This window comes from Periplaneta americana, chromosome 1 (genome assembly GCF_040183065.1).
Source record: "Periplaneta americana isolate PAMFEO1 chromosome 1, P.americana_PAMFEO1_priV1, whole genome shotgun sequence".
Taxonomy (NCBI): Eukaryota; Metazoa; Arthropoda; class Insecta; order Blattodea; family Blattidae; genus Periplaneta; species Periplaneta americana.
Genome location: NC_091117.1, coordinates 174,672,688 through 174,689,167, shown reverse-complemented (window position 1 = coordinate 174,689,167; position 16,480 = coordinate 174,672,688). Strand labels below are relative to the sequence as shown.

The 16,480-nt window shown below is 36.5% G+C and overlaps 1 long non-coding RNA gene across 1 annotated transcript in view; it reads right to left on the bottom strand.

Moving 5' to 3' along the window:
• Window positions 1-334: 334 nt before the first annotated feature.
• The window catches only part of LOC138704371 (uncharacterized), a 17,790-nt gene continuing 1,644 nt past the window's right edge, over window positions 335-16,480 (bottom strand). Inside the window, exons 2-4 of the long non-coding RNA XR_011333336.1 lie at window positions 12,071-12,269; window positions 5,784-8,173; window positions 335-2,610 (exon numbers count right to left, since the gene is read on the bottom strand). This is a non-coding gene — a long non-coding RNA (uncharacterized lncRNA). The remainder of the gene's footprint in view (window positions 2,611-5,783; window positions 8,174-12,070; window positions 12,270-16,480) is intronic.

The window sequence follows — 16,480 nt, the reverse complement described above, 5'->3', positions numbered from 1 at the left end:
CTTTCACGTGTACATCCAGTTGTTTCTTTGTGTTTGTATGACTGCCTACTTCGCCATCCCTTTAGTGCAACTTTTACAAACGTTGTGCTTGCAATATATATATATATATATATATATATATATATAAATTGTTTCGAAGTGGTGCTTGTGTGTGAAAATGACAATAATTCTCTCCACTCTAAATGTCACAATAGCATGCCATGTCGCAACAAGTGACTTTTGAGACAAAAAATAATAAGTAATATTAATTTCTGTAACATAATTATTCGTAATTCAACAACAAAAGTAATAATGTTTAAGGATCCCATTATGTAATATTATTTGTGTAATAAAACCATTTTTTGTGTCAACAACAACAACAACAACAGCAACAACGACAATAGTAATAATAATGTTCATGTGCAAGTACCAATTTCCTAAAGTCTTTTTAGTTATTTCTAGATGTAACTGAATTACGTAAGTGAAAACTAGAATTTCCTCGGGTTTTGACGGATTTCGCATTCTGAAATCGTTACAACAGGTTTTTGTTAGTAACAATTAGGTAGCCTATTTCTAGATCTAACTTAATTATATTAGTCAAAACCAGAATTTCCTAAAGAGCCATAGTGTTATTTCTAGATGTAGGCCCTAACTAAATTACGTAAATGAAAACTAGAATTTCCTCGGGTTTTTACTGATTTCGCATTCTGAAATCGTTACAATAGGTTTTTGTTAGTAACAATCAGGTATTTCTAGATCTAATTTAATTATATTAGTCAAAACCAGAATTTCCTAAAGAGCCATAGTTATTTCTAGATGTAACTGAATTACGTAAGTGAAAACTAGAATTTCCTAAAGAGCTTTGTCAGAACTAGAATTTCCTAGAAACTTCGGGTTTTGACGAATTTCGCGTTATAACTGTAACATATATAAATTAGTTGTCATATCATGTGAAATATTATACAAATAAACGTTTAGAATTTCTTTCTAACGGTCACTTGTGTTAAATGCAGAACATACTTTTCATATCCATGGGGTATTTCCGGTAATTAAGAGCACATTTAGGAGTTACTGAAATAATTTTCTTATCACTGGCTTGCTTGACTGGTTGGTGCGTCACTCGTATCTGCGTATGACGTTCTGGTGGGGAAATACCGATCCCTTGTTACTTGATGGAACATATCGTTTTTGATAACATTCATTAAAGAGGAAGGAAGACTTTCAGAAATTTAATTATAATTAGATCTATCTGTAGTAATATTTACAAACTTATATCCAAATCCTTGTACCAAAAAATTCCAAAACCTCAATTGGATTTATCCAAACTTAATTTGTCGATCTTCTTCAAAGCGATATAAAACTCAGATAGATGAATGTCGCTATTGTGCTTTTGACATGAAAGCGAACCTAACTGCACATATCATAGATGCATTTCAATGGATAAACCGTCGTTGAACGTCAAAAACCCTATATACAAAAAGCAAAACTTTTCAGGGGAAGCAAGAATCATTACAGGAGAGGAGGCAAGACTCGTCCTGTGTATCGTGTACCGAGCTAAGGCCAGTAGACCTTCTCTTCCGCCCAGCCAGACTCTAATTCTAATTGAATACAATTGGTTACATAGTTATTACATTAATACATGTATTTAGACCGTAAAACAACATGAAAGTGAATAATGAAATTAAAAGAAATAATGAAAGTTAGATAGGTAATGTTATAATAATGGTGCATCACAAAGAAAATACAATCTCTGTGATGGTTTTCCGGTCTGAGATGCCATGGTCTACTGGTAGACTGGTAGACCACGGCATCTCAGCCTGGAAAGCTTTTATCACAGACAATGGCCGTGAAAACCTACACATGCTAAAATACAATCTCTCTAGAGAAAAAGTAGTGAAGGAAAAAATCGCTGCTAGAGAGTTTAAAACAACAGAATCGGATGGAAATTTAAAGTACCACAGAGACAGTTTTTAAATCTCTTTTCGACAGCAGTGGAAAATAATTTCATTTTGTATGTTGTCCGTTGATCGTCCACCTCTGTTTCGGCATGTGGGCGTGAAGCCAGCAGCCGGCTGGTCGGTCTAGGCCCTTCACGGGCTGTAGCGCCACGGATTATTATTATTATGTTGTCCGGTATGCGGCGAACTGTATAGGCCTATTCATGCAATGGGTTTGAGTTATACCTCACATATATTTCCCGCCATCCAAGCGTTGCAAATCACAAAACTCGAAGTGACAATACCCATACCGTCGCTGGAGTTGATAACCGAGAAATGTATGCCCATATTTGCATGAATAGACTTGAATCAGTGAAGGCTACAGGAAATAGGCCTACAACACTAAGGTACGTTTAGTTGATGTCTGATCCACTGGCCACACGTCAAGCGAGAACATAACCAATGCGCACAAGCAGAAAAACAGTAGAATACAACGAACTGGTGGGTTGATGTCAGTGCAGTGTTGAGCTGTGCGGTGGGCTACGAAGCCCAGTGCGATGGGCTAGGAAGCGGCTCCGTCAGGCAGTGTTGATCTTCAGTGGGCTGGGCTGTTGATGTGAGAGGACTGGTGGTGCTGTACTGTGGGCTATTCTGCAGTACTCTCTTCCCAACCCAGTGGTCCGAGGTTCGAGTCCTGGCATGACGGAAATTTATTTTAATCCATGACACTCTGTATTTGTCCCTTGTCCTGTACTTGTCCTCGGTGTTGAATTTAGATCTCATCCTCCTGTGGGATTTATATTGTATCGGGTGATCGAATAGAACCAACAGCAAAGGAAATAATTTTATTAAGATCTTACTTAACAACAACAGGGGCAGTCTATGTAAAAGGGAACATAGAAAAATGGAGACTATTAAAGAACTAGAGAGTCCTGCAGTACTAAGTAAAGAGTTATACAGTTAACCAGTAAAGAAGTAATGTTTTCATTTGTTTATAGTTGTTTTAAATACTACTAAATGTTAATATATAAACTTAAAAATGTTCATATTCTTAAGGAAAACTTAATCATTATGAATAGGTAACTGTACTTCTGTGTAAACTGTCACGTAAAGACTGTGTTAAGTGTCCTTTTGTATAAATTTTATTACCCAGTTTTAAAAAGTCAGAAATCTCTGGAGGTGACATTCTGTCCTGTGACGTCCTTCAGGTGGCGCTGCTTCGCGCTGACGACACGCTCAGGGAGTCCCGCAATGTGAAAGAATCTAGTAATGGTATAAGAATTTACCTCCCCTACACCGCTTCGCTCATAAGTCGGTACAGAAGAAGGAGGTAAAATTAGACAAAGAGAGAAAAATGTTATTGTGGCGAGTTCCTGGTCTTTTTATTTTTATTTTTCTTCCGGCCTATAAATGCATCACGTTTCCTCTTCCCTGTCTCCGCCGCTTTCTTCCTGTTTTTGCATTTCTTCCTCTTTCATTAGTTAATTTTTGCGGTAGGTCATGTCCGTTTTGGTTAAGTGCGGGTATTGTAGAGGGAAACTGGATTCCGTTCCGATAATACGGATATCAGTTAATGGGAGTCTGATGTATATTTCCATGGTAATTAAAAAGTACAAATTTACATGAACACTCTAGATACTTCAGTTAGTAATTGAATTGGTAATGTGATCGAATATTGCTAGGAAAATGGCCTGAAACTATTTTTATACAGAGTGTAAGGGATATAAGTGCCATTATTTTAACTGATGATTGTTCATGTCATAAGGAAGAAAAATGTCCTTACAATTTTTTTCTAATTGCAATATTTAAATTAAAGTTTACAATATTAGATATTTTGCAACGTTGCTGGATAGAGAGGAGTGGGTTTATAAGTAGCCTACACAGTACAGCTCAAGCGGGTACAGATACACCGGTACAGATGCTATGTTCTAATGAAGGAGGGGACCATGATAATACTGTTGTTTAGATAAAACGAGCAGAAAATACAAACTTTTCAATCTCACTAGTAGAACATTATCGTAAATTTACATTTTATGTACGCCTAACAATATTGCTCCATTTTTATTGTATGTCTAAAATATAAACAATAATGGTTTTGTGCACAAAATCACACGAACTTTTTTCTAATGCAAAATTTTAATCTCTCCCGCTTCCGTAAAGCAGTATCATTCTTAAACAAATTTCTGGTTGTGTGATTTTCGAAACGGGGTAAGAGACTCCTAGTTTCTAAAAATCGTTAAGAAACTGCTACAGAAGTTCGCCGATTAGTTAATCTTCTTTGAGGAAAACGTTACGGTACATCCTTCTTGTCTCACTTGAATTACGACGACTTTCTCCATAAATTAATAACATATGATATTTCTAAACTCTAAAGAACATTGTAAGTTGTTTATTGAATACCCTGTACTGAACTGACATCCGCTCGGCAGTGTACCTGTGGGCAGGGAGCTTGAACTCAGCTGACTCATACTTACGTCTGTGCAAAGTACTGCCTTCTGAACACGTTGCCACGTCTCTCACGCCAGAATATTAACAAATTTAAGCATACATTTTTATTTAATTTCACGAAAACGTAATAGAACACACAAATATGTATTTAAACTAATATTAACTCTTTGCTAGATATATCTACTGATGTAATTGTTTTCGTAATTTTACTATCGATATAAGCAGTATAACGCGAATAAAATAAGAGAAGAAAGATTTTTTCTTGGGAAAACTATCAAGTTTTGACCCTATGTTGTATGGACATTTTTGATCCTGTAGACTAGACGTCTCCAAAAGCGTACTCACGAGTAAGCCCCTGAACGGAACCGAAGGCAGTACGTAATGAGCCGCTCCGCCTCACCCATCCCCACCTGTACTGTATTCAATGTTTATGCGCAAACGAAGAGCAGTGGCGGACTGCCATTATCATTGTGTTGGTCGGAGTGTTCCACATTTTCACAATGTTTTCTAATCATAAACGTAGTACATTCAAGGATGAATAGGAAGAGACATTTTTTTTGAGTTAGTGGGGAGAATGTGAAATGCTTAATTTGTTCGAAAATTCTAAAGGGTGTGTTAAAATTCAACATGCGACGACAATACTCGACTCTTCACAAAGAATATCATACAATTACAGGTATGTGGGACATGTGAAAAGAATTTATTTTGGGGCTATCTGTATAACTGTTAGTTATACATAATAATCAGTGTATAACAAAACGTTTACACTCAGTTCCGCATGACAAACATATAGTTTTTCGTTTAATTTTAGGTGAAGTGCGTAGGCCTACAAATATTTTGATAAATATAAAACAAGAAAATGCAAACACAAATCACACACGTGTCCTCAGTCTCAAACAATAAAAACTTCTTGCTAGCTATGTTCTAGCTTGGAATATTGGAAAGTCAATGAAGCCCTTTACAGAAGCATAATTTGTAAAATCGTGCATACAGGACGTTACTAAAATACCATGTCCAGAACAAAGTCAAAGTTTGAGAAAATTAATTTGTTTCCAATTACAGTTCAGAGAAGCAATTTCAAGATTGTAAATGTAATTGAATCTGAAGTCGAAACCACAATTAACCAGTTTGTAGCTTACTCACTTGCATTGGACGAAAGCACAGATAGAAATGACAAAACTCACCTAGCCATTTTCATCCGAGGAGTTACTGAACACTTTACTGTGTATGAATGTCTTCTAGATGTAATTACAAAATACAACTGGAGAAGAACTTTCCAGCACCATAGAACAGAAGAGATTTAATTTTCACTGGCTTGTGTCAATAGCAACAGACGGGGATCCAGCTTCTATGTCAAATTAATATACAAACGTATGATATTTCTTATTCTTTTGATGTTATTTGTAAACATAAGCATACCGTTGCCGTGATCCCCCACTGATCGCTCCCATCTGTTGAGGTACGAGTCTCGTTCCCTTACAGCACACTGTGTTCGGCGGGCTGCATCGAGAGCACGAAATACGATATGCTTTTTGGAGACCTCTGCTGTAGACCGTCCCCGACGCCTGTGAAAAGGACGGCACTTATACCCCTTACACTCTGTATAAGCTCATACCGTCTCATTTCATGGCTACAATTTATGTAGGCTATAACTCGCTAAGTTCATTGAAATTTGTTGTATCCATTACTAAATTTTGGTGCTTAACTCTTTAATATAGATTTACCTTCCTTTGCCTTGTTTTGGAGGTTAATTTAATAGAACACTCATTTCCCTTTCGCATCCTTTCAGCATTCTACCTTAAGAGTAAGTTATGACATACAAAATTTGCTTCGTTCCTATTTAATCTGATAACTCGAGACCTCATAGTATGAAAATAAAATTGTTACACTTGTACTGTGATCCTGTAAAAATCTGAGATAATTGTATTAAAAATTAGGCCTACACGTTTTCAACATGCCTAATACTGGAAAATTGGTTTCCAGTGTTCATTTATTGTGTGTACAGTGGTTTCGTGAAAATATTCTGTTCATATTAAATATTTACGATTCATCTTACCCAGGAACGTTGCATATGAAATAGAATCATTTTATAAAAATAAGTAGTTAGATATTTATTTAATTAGGCCTAAATTATACACAGTATTATTATTCAATATGGGCTGCATTTTGATTTGTATTTTCTTTTAGATTATATGATATGACAAATGAAACAGTACATGCCTTAATTATGTTCATAAAATATTATCTTAACAAAACCAATTATTAATCTGCTTTGCTGTTTAAAACAGGTCATTATTTGTGTAGGTTAATGCAGAAAACACAGGTTGATCCTTTTCAGACGAATAGTAGGCTTGAAATGATTTAATTATTTTATTTTATTTTATGTATGTTACTTTTCAGACGAATAGTAGGCTTGAAATGATTTAATTATTTTATTTTATTTTATGTATGTTACTTTTCAGACGAATAGTAGGCTTGAAATGATTTAATTATTTTATTGTATTTTATGTATGTTACTTTTCAGACGAATAGTAGGCTTGAAATGATTTAATTACTTTATTTTATTTTATGTATGTTACTTTTCAGACGAATAGTAGGCTTGAAATGATTTAATTATTTTATTTTATTTTATGTATGTTACTTTTCAGACGAATAGTAGGCTTGAAATGATTTAATTATTTTATTTTATTTTATGTATGTTACTTTTCAGACGAATAGTAGGCTTGAAATGATTTAATTATTTTATTTTATTTTATGTATGTTACTTCAGTGTTAAGGCGGCCGGGTAGCTCAGTTTGTAGAGCAGCTGGCTATGGACTGGAAGGTCCGGGGTTCGATCCCAGGTGGTGACAGGATTTTTTCTCGTTGCCAAACTTTCAGAACGGCCCCAAGGTTCACTCAGCCTTCTATAAAATTGAGTACCGGGTCTTTCCCGGGGGTAAAAGGCGGTCAGAGCGTGGTGCCGACCACACCACCTCATTCTAGTGCCGAGGTCATGGAAAGCATGGGGCTCTGCCTCCATGCCCCCCAAGTGCCTTCATGGCATGTTACGGGATACCTTTACCTCTTTTTACCTTTTACTTCAGTGTTAAACAAAATAAAACAAAAGCAAAAATAAAGATACATATCTAAATTATAATAAATTCTTAAAATATATCGTGTGAAATTGTCATCTCCATAGCACTTTGTTTGCTTAACGAACCTCTTAAACTAAAGAGGTACCTTGCTGCTCCATTTTTCACTTCCGTCCTTCATATCTTTCTGCTTGTCAATGTATTCTGCATAGTACATACAATGGTTAAAGCGCCTTGCGTTCGAATTCTCACTACGGCAGGAATATTTGTATCGTATCAAAGCATTGAGATTCGGTGTCCCAGGCCACGAGATTCATAATTATCTTGTATCTGTCTAGTGTTAGATCGAGAGAATACGTGTTTAGATGAATAGGTACCGGTACTTTTCAACCATGTAGCCTACACACGAGAAAGGAAAATAACTTATTTTTTGAGCTGTTGACGGTATTCTGGCTATCACATCAGACTTTCTTGTTTGCATGTCCATAGCTAATGTGAAACGAGTGAAATTATTGTACCAGTGATTACTACGATGCATCTGTAAACGTTTGAAATGGTCCAATAATGAGAGTAAAATAAATTTAAACTAGCCTATGTAACCGTATGAATCAGTACTGCAGCTTTATTTCTATACTGGCTGACTGAGTCATTGGACGCATTTCGTGCCATCGCATTTCAGTGGTGGGTGACATCTGCTTGAGCCATTCTCGAAAATTACACAGCTCTCTCCTTCTTCTGAAAGGAAAAGAAACAAAGTTTGAAATCTACAATAGGAAATAATTTATCATAATTCATATTAAGCATTACATGTAAAATCGGTTATTTGTTGTGAGTCTAATGGAAATGTAATGTCAATTACTATATTCGAATGTACCATCTACGTATATTTTTTCGCACCCACAAAGAAATTTCAAGTTAGTGTTGCATAAGATTTAGGAGATGGATCATATTGAAGAATGCTGGTTTGTAATGCAGGCTTAGAGACTTTAGACCCGATAGATGAAAACAGTGCGATTTCAAGTTGGATAGCTGGACTGTAGTGGGTGGGGGCAGTCGTCCCATGTGCTTTATTTACTCAATCATACTCATAAGCAAAGCTCGGAAGTTGGGGACTTGTGTCTTTGAACGTGGCTAAGCGACCGGACTTCAATGTCAACAAACTCCCGCTTCCAGCACGGAGGTACTGTCAGGTCTGCTATAAAAGTGGTTCCTGGCTGGAACAACATAATGATAATATTATGATAGGTTGAAACATCTAATTTTATAGCATATATATAAATAAACATGCAAAATACATCAAATTTACAGTTCTGCTCTGTACATTTCATTACAGTGTATGACTACATGCATTCGAAGATTTTCGAACCCATAAATTCTTCGTCTGTTAGTTAAACATGATTTGAAACGAAGGAAACTTATTTCCACGTCACATTAAGTGACGGGAGCAAACTTTAATTTTTTTATTTTATTTATTTTAACTAGCTACCTAGTGAGTACAAATTGCATTTATAAAATAAAAATGTTTCTAGCCACTACCGTAAGAGTCAGGCTCGTGTACGGTGTGGTCTTAGTGAATAATATAACATAAAATTTACAAGGACAGTTTACTAAATACAGTAATTAACTTAATTCAAACCAATAAATAAAACACAAGAGCAAGAATAAAGAAGAAAGGGAAAACGAGAGAAAAATACACATTTAATATAAATTGACAATCCGACAGAAGCCAGTGATATTCAATAAAAACATGAATATAGTCGATAGAAATAAAAGGCAAAAAAAGTACATTTGTTACTATTATAAATCATGGATAATTTTACAAAATTCTTTTTTAAAAGTTTCAATTTTAAAAAATTTCAAATTTGGAAAATGGTTTGAAATTTTATTATAAAGTCTTGGGCCTAAATAAAATACTGAATATTTCACTGTCACTGTTTCCTGTTCGATTTTCAGCAGAACTCGTATCTGAGAAAGATAAGTATATCCTAAATTTTTCTCGCAAATAGTTTTCAATTAGTGTATCACTACTAGGGAAGGTCCCCTCTACGACTTGATCCATGGCTATGGACAAATTCTCCATCAATTTAAAGGACTGCAATGTCTTTCAATGAATGCCCGTTTCCAGCTCTAGTTTATGTGTGGTACAACTTACAAGATATAAACTCTGCATTAGAAGAAAATAATGTATCTCCTCAGAATTCCTCCACGAAATTCTGTACCTAAAATTTAAGAAATGCATTTTCAAACTTCCATAACACCCATTCGAATAACACGTATTTTCTAATTCCTCAAACAGACCGTTTACCTGTAATTCTCTTAATGTCATTGGCTTCGACGTGACACAGTTTATTCGTTCGTCTTCTTGCCATTCGATGTGACCACTTTCTTAGTACATGCGACTGTCCCTGAGCACTTGCACGTGAGCTTTGTGTACGTTATGCCTGTAACCTTACTCAAGCACACGACACACAAGTCCCCAAGATCCGAGCGTTGCTCATAAGGCAGGGACAGGAGGTACTGTTCTGACAATAAAAACAGTCCCGTACGCCTAGTTCACTTTATCAGAAGAGAGAACAGAAGATAGCTAGTAGTCTAGTTTTGATCTGTACATGTGGTTATCTATGTGATTAGTCTAAGAATATATGCGATATTCTGTGACATAAAAGACATGCTAGCAGGGAAGAAGTCTACGGACACTGCTGGGGTAGCGAAGATAGATTTCAATGACTTAGTGTTTTTTCGTTTTGCATTCATTACATCATCCACACCTGTGGAATAATGGTTACCGCGTCTGGCCGCGAAACCAGGTGGCCCGGGTTCGATTCCCGGTCGGGGCAAGTTACCTGGTTGAGGTTTTTTCCCCCTCAATCCAATATGAACAAATGCTGGATAACTTTCGGTGCTGGACCCCGGACTCATTTCACTGGCATTATCATCTTCATCTCATTCACACTCTAAATCATGTAAGATGTTGATAAAGAGTCGTAAAATAACCTACTAAAATAAATCCATTACATCATGTGATGTAGAGCGGAGCTTCTCCCAATATAAACTTTGTCTTGCCGACTACCGAAGAAAGTTTAATTTTGAGACCTTCAGAATGTGTGTTGTAGTAGGCTACATTGTAACAGTACCATGTATTGTACTTCATAAGTTGTGTATGCTGTGCAGAATTATTATATATGTTGAGTAAGTATTGCACTTGTGGTTATGACAGAAGCCGAAAGGAAATGCATATTAATTAATTTTGAAAATTTCGCATGATAGGTTTTTTTATTTTAATCCATGTAAAGATTAATTTTTTGGTCCTATAGAATTTTTCTCCTCTAACAATCATTTTATTTTAATGTTTTATAAATTAGTTGCCTTTTTTTGGAACGTCACTGTACAGTACCAGCAGACTGGACTGAACTTGGTTTCATGTACACACGTCTCTTCTTCTGCCGACTCCAATACAATGAAAAAGCTGCCTATAGTACGGATGTAGTAAACTTATTCTATCGGGTCCAAAATCTCGATGTCTGGTAATGAAGGATCTTCCTTGGGCGGAAAGCTATGAATGAAGAATAGTATTTTTATTACTCGTACGCAAAATAAATTGACAAATAACGTGGATTAATTAATTAGTGTGTACAAAAAAAACAACTGGCATGAGTAGGCCTAATTGTTCACTACAGTTCACGTCACCGTTTTTGGCGTGTGAAATAAGTAATGGGAACGTTAAGTGCGACAGTTTTACATTTTCTGCAGTCAGTCTGGGTAACTGTGTTTGGCAAATAGCTAATGTGACGTGTATGGGAAGTGGTACCATTCTTAGCTGCACAACCAACATGCTCACAAACTGGGCACTATGTATCTAGGATACACGCCAAAAACGCTGGCGCCAGCCGTACATATGGAATCATTCTATTTTCGTTGCGAAGCCTTCAAAGACAGGCTACAACATAGCAGGGCACATGTATAGAGGAGCTATTTTCAAGGATTCTTTGGTTCATTACCCGGTCTCTGATCAAGTTAAAACCCTGATAGAACTTATATTTAACCTTTGCGATAAATTTCGGTAAGTCCGAAGGGCCTAATTAGTCAAATCCACTCTCCTTACCTCGACGCTAGCCCCGGCTCCCCCGGGTTCTTTTAAGAAGCGAAAAGAGAGTGGTGTGCGGAAAGCAACGGGAAGCTACCGGAATCATTCTATTTTTCGTTGCGAAGTCTTCAATGCCAGAGACTACAATATAGCAGGTATTCATAACCTCTCACCTTACACAAGCAAGCTGTGACCAGAGAGAGCATTGGAATGAAAGCAACCAGATATCTTTTGTTTAGTTTTTTAGTAGGTACTCTGACGCCTATGACCAAGATAAGCCACTTCAAACTCAACCGTTAGTCACCGGCACAGATATAATAAAATACAGTATGTTTATACTATTGTATGATTAAATGCGACAGGCTCATGTCAGTAGATTTACTGGCATGTAAAAGAACTCCTGCGGGACAAAATTCCGGCACAACCTCTGCAGTTGCGAGCGTCGTTAAATAAAACAAGACATTTAACTATTGTATTAGATTTGATTATTTAATCAATTTATTTTATTGTTTATGTCTCTAACCAATAGCCGAGAGGCTATATCTTACCCAGACACCGCATACAGGAAGAACAGCAACCACACATAGAAGAGTTCGGAACACGTACGTAATCGGAGTCGCAAGAGATATTTTCGTTACAGCTCTCACTATCACAGTAATGCGGTTCACAAGATATGCAAACCACACAATAAACGCAATGTAACAGGAATAAAAGTTGAATAGTGTAGGATACTTCTGCTGATTTCATCTGCAATCAAGAATAAAAAACATTATTTTATTATGGAAGTCATGCGTTAACCGTACTGAAGATGTACTGTGATACCAAGATCGTGTATGGTATGAGTAGGAAAAATTTGTCATCAAAAAAGGACAAAAAAGGAAAAGTTATAGCCAAAAAAGAAGACTTGAAGAAGGACTATATTACTCCCCAAAACACACTTCAGCACATTCATGGATATACATGGCACACACAATCTTACATTTCTCTCTTCACAACATAAGGAAAGTGTTGTATTTGATATAGTCAAAAAGGACTTCAAAAAGGATTATATTAGGCCTACTTCCTCAAAAGGATGCTATTTTAATTGAAAATACATTTCAGTACATTCATGAATACACATAGCACACGCAAGCTTATATTTATCGCTTCACAACATAAGGAAAGTATTGTATTTGATCATATTCAACATTCCAATATGTTTCAATATGATTATGCCTCTTTGAATGTAGAATGTGTTTATAAACAGAAAATGACCGCTCAAGATCAACTGAAACCAGAGGTGAAAATTTTCTTTTTATCCTAAACTCTAAATCAGCACACTTTATTAGTTTTTCAATCTCTGGAATCAGAAGAAGAACGATATTTATTTTCGATTGCTCAGGAAGTTATAGGCCTATCGGAAAAAAATATAGGAACAATATCAAAATGTTTGCGATATTTTGTCAATAAAACGACCAAAATAAGAAATGTGTTTTAAAAAGGGAAAAAAAGGGAATATGGACTAAAAAAAAGGGGAAAAAAAGGTTAGTCAAAACCACATAATTTGTTCGGTGGAAGTAGTTTTCAATATCGTAATTAATTATTTCATGTTTCGTGTTGAAATAAAAAAGGGATTCCCTTTAAAATCCGATATCTAGTTATGAGCAAGCTGTTGCTTTGATTGAACATACAGTACTCTAAATCAGGACTGACACCAACGGCGGATTCTAGGCCTACTCTCTCACGGGGAGCCATATGACTTCTCTTCAACCCCTTTCTTCCCCGCCGAACATTGCGCAGCGTTGATGCTGTCACGGATGAATAAGCATCCCTGTTTAGAGTTTGGATTTGCTCCCGGTGCCCAGCCCTGCTCTGAATCCTTACACTAGATTTTTGGGCCTAATTCTAGACTCGAAAGGCGAGACATTATTCACGGTACGACGCCGGGTATCTATGTGAAGCTATATCAAGAACATCATACCAGAAGATATATCATCAAATTTTGCGTTATTGAAATATTTTAATGGAATCTATTTAGGTTTGAAAACAATCTTTGGGAATTACAGTGAACATGAGAAAGAATCAAAGAATGTAAGAGCCTTAATTAACAGCATTACTTACTCACAAATGGCTTTTAGAGAACCTGGAGATTCATTTCCGCCTTCACATAAGCTCGCCATCGGTCCCTGAGCAAGATTAATCCAGTCCCTACAATCATATCCCACCTTCCTCAAATCCATTTTAATATTACCCTCCCATCTACGTCTTGGCCTCCCCAAAGGTCTTTTTTCCCTTCCGACTTCCCAACTAACATTATATGCATTTCTGGATTCATCCATACGTGCTACATGCTCTGCCCATTTCAAAGGACATAATAATAGTCATTGCAAAAACACGGTTTCTTCTATTTATATAGTTTTTACGTAATTTACACGTAATTGATGTGTCACGTAGGAAATAATTAATTTTTACCCGTAATAACACAACCCTGGGGTCTCCCTTTACGGACAATCGGCATAATGGCAGTAGGGATGTCAGTTCTATGTACCCGCCGCCTTTACCCCTAAGAAAATGCATCTGGTACTCATTTCTATTTAAAAATGAGTAAACCATAGGGACATATTGCGACTGGAAGGATTGGAACATTAGAGAAAATTCATGAGCCTATCGGAAATCGAACTCGCGACCTTCCGGCTTTGCAGCGTTATGCCTTAACCGCGAATCCCATATACTTAATAACTGAGAACAGTTGAACATTCATGGTTCTATTTAAACTTTCATGTATTAACAAGACAACAAAGCGTGTCTTTGATATCTCAGACTTCGTTTCACGAGTCGTGAGCTCAGAAACACAATATAATATTCAGTATTAAATTATTCTTAATATCTGGGGGAAACCACAACGCGCTATCAAAACCTCAACACAATTTCCTCGGTTTGAAGATAGACGCTTTCGTCATTAGTCTTGCAGGCAAATCCTTGAGAAGTTAAATGCAAACAACTGTTATTAGATAGCAAATGATTTTCTGTTTTAAGTTTCATTGTGTTTCTTCAATGTAAGTTTATGTTGCTTAAACAATATACTGTGTTGTTGCCAAACTGATGCTCTTCGAAGTCTTTAGATCAACAACGGACTATGATTAAAGGGATTTCCGTTCGTAGTAGTAATAGTAATAGTAGTAAGTGGTAGTAGTCATAAGTACTAGTAATGGTAGTAGTAATACCACAGTCTAGTATATACAGTCACGAAGCTCAATACGTAGTAAATATGCATCCATAGATAGTTGCTAACCACTAGGATCACTACTATCGCCTCATTACAGACAATGCGAAATAGTACCGGCACAGTCTAGCACCCTCAAAACTCAAGCTTCGTGACTGTATATACTAGACTGTGGTAATACATTGCGGTCGCGTCACGCTTGAACCGAATAACGCGGGCAGGAGCAAGCCTGTAGAGCGCGAGGTAAAGGCTGGTTCACAATAAACCGGGAACAAAAACGACAACGAGAACGAGAACGGAAATATTGTTAAAATAAATGCATTTAAATGTGAGTATTCACAATTAACTATTGTAAATGCTCACATTTAAATACATTCTTTTAACATTATTTCCGTTCTCGTTGTTATCGTTTCCGTTTCCGGTTTATTGTGAACCAGCCTTAACACGCTGCATTTTAGATCCGTAATCTCCAGCGTTTTGCACTCGTATAACTTTTATTAATTAATGGCGTGTACAATCATCATTTTATTTCAATAACCTGTGACAAAAAGACGTGTGTGCTTGTGTACTTCTTTAAATGCATTGAAGTGTGTGTGTTATGTATAAAATTAGTTGTTTAGGTAATTGAAATATCGGCTGAAAAGTTTACTGTATAACGTACAACAGCGAATATTTATGTACGAAACTTACCTACGTCAAAACAGATTCATGCCAACAAATGTGTCGGCAATTTGTAGAGAAAATCCCCGATATTCGACCTCCAAATAGAAGTAAAACGCATGCATTATGTCTAGACATTGCCCCACTCTTCCTACAGAGCTGCGCACGAGATCGGATGAGTCTACTTACGAATCATAGGGCAATGGGTTAGTCTTTGCCTCAAACTCGATAGACACACGCCCGACCTTCTCTTCTACTCCTATCCCCTCCACAGAAACGTTGTTCTCGTACTGCACATCACGAGTGTCTTGACAAAATGCATGAGCTGTACAGATCGAAACCTTGTAATTACATTAAGAGAAACGGAATCGCTGAACTCTAAAATTCATAGGCCAAAACGAAGTGTTGTAATAGAAGCAAAACGTGATGATATTGGTGCATCACTTGAACGTTCTCCTAATAAATCTTTACGTCGTGTTGCACAAGAAGTATGCGTATAAAAAACTTCAGCCCATACTGCTAGTAAACTTTTAAAATTGAAACCGTAGTCCAAGAATTACGGCCGCATGACAACGAAAGTCGAGTGAATTTCTGTAATTGGGTTTTACAAAACATTTTTGTTAATCCACATCTAATCATTTTCTCTGATGAGGCGTGGTTTCATTTACGTGGTTATGTATGTTCACAGAACAATAGATTCTGGTGCACAGAAAATCTGCGATTAGATCACGAAGTTTCCCTGCATGATGAAAAATTGTGGAAGTCTGCAGAGGTTCACTATATCCGGCGTTTTGACTGTATATATATAATTTGAAAATAATTGGTTCTCTTCATTTTTCTTATCTATAAACATATTTGTTTATTACCTATTTTATAAATTTATTTTGAGTCCAACAAGAGGTTAGTTGGTTAGCTGACGACGTCTCATATTTTCTGAAAATTCTGCTTGATTTGAAAAGAGACGTCAAACGAAGAATCGTAGATACAAAAAACTAAAATGTACTCCACTGGTGGCGTAACTGAGTTCAAGGAAAATTTTAAACACGAAGGTATAGATAATTTTGATTAGATCGTGAACCTGCACGTCGTTGAAGGA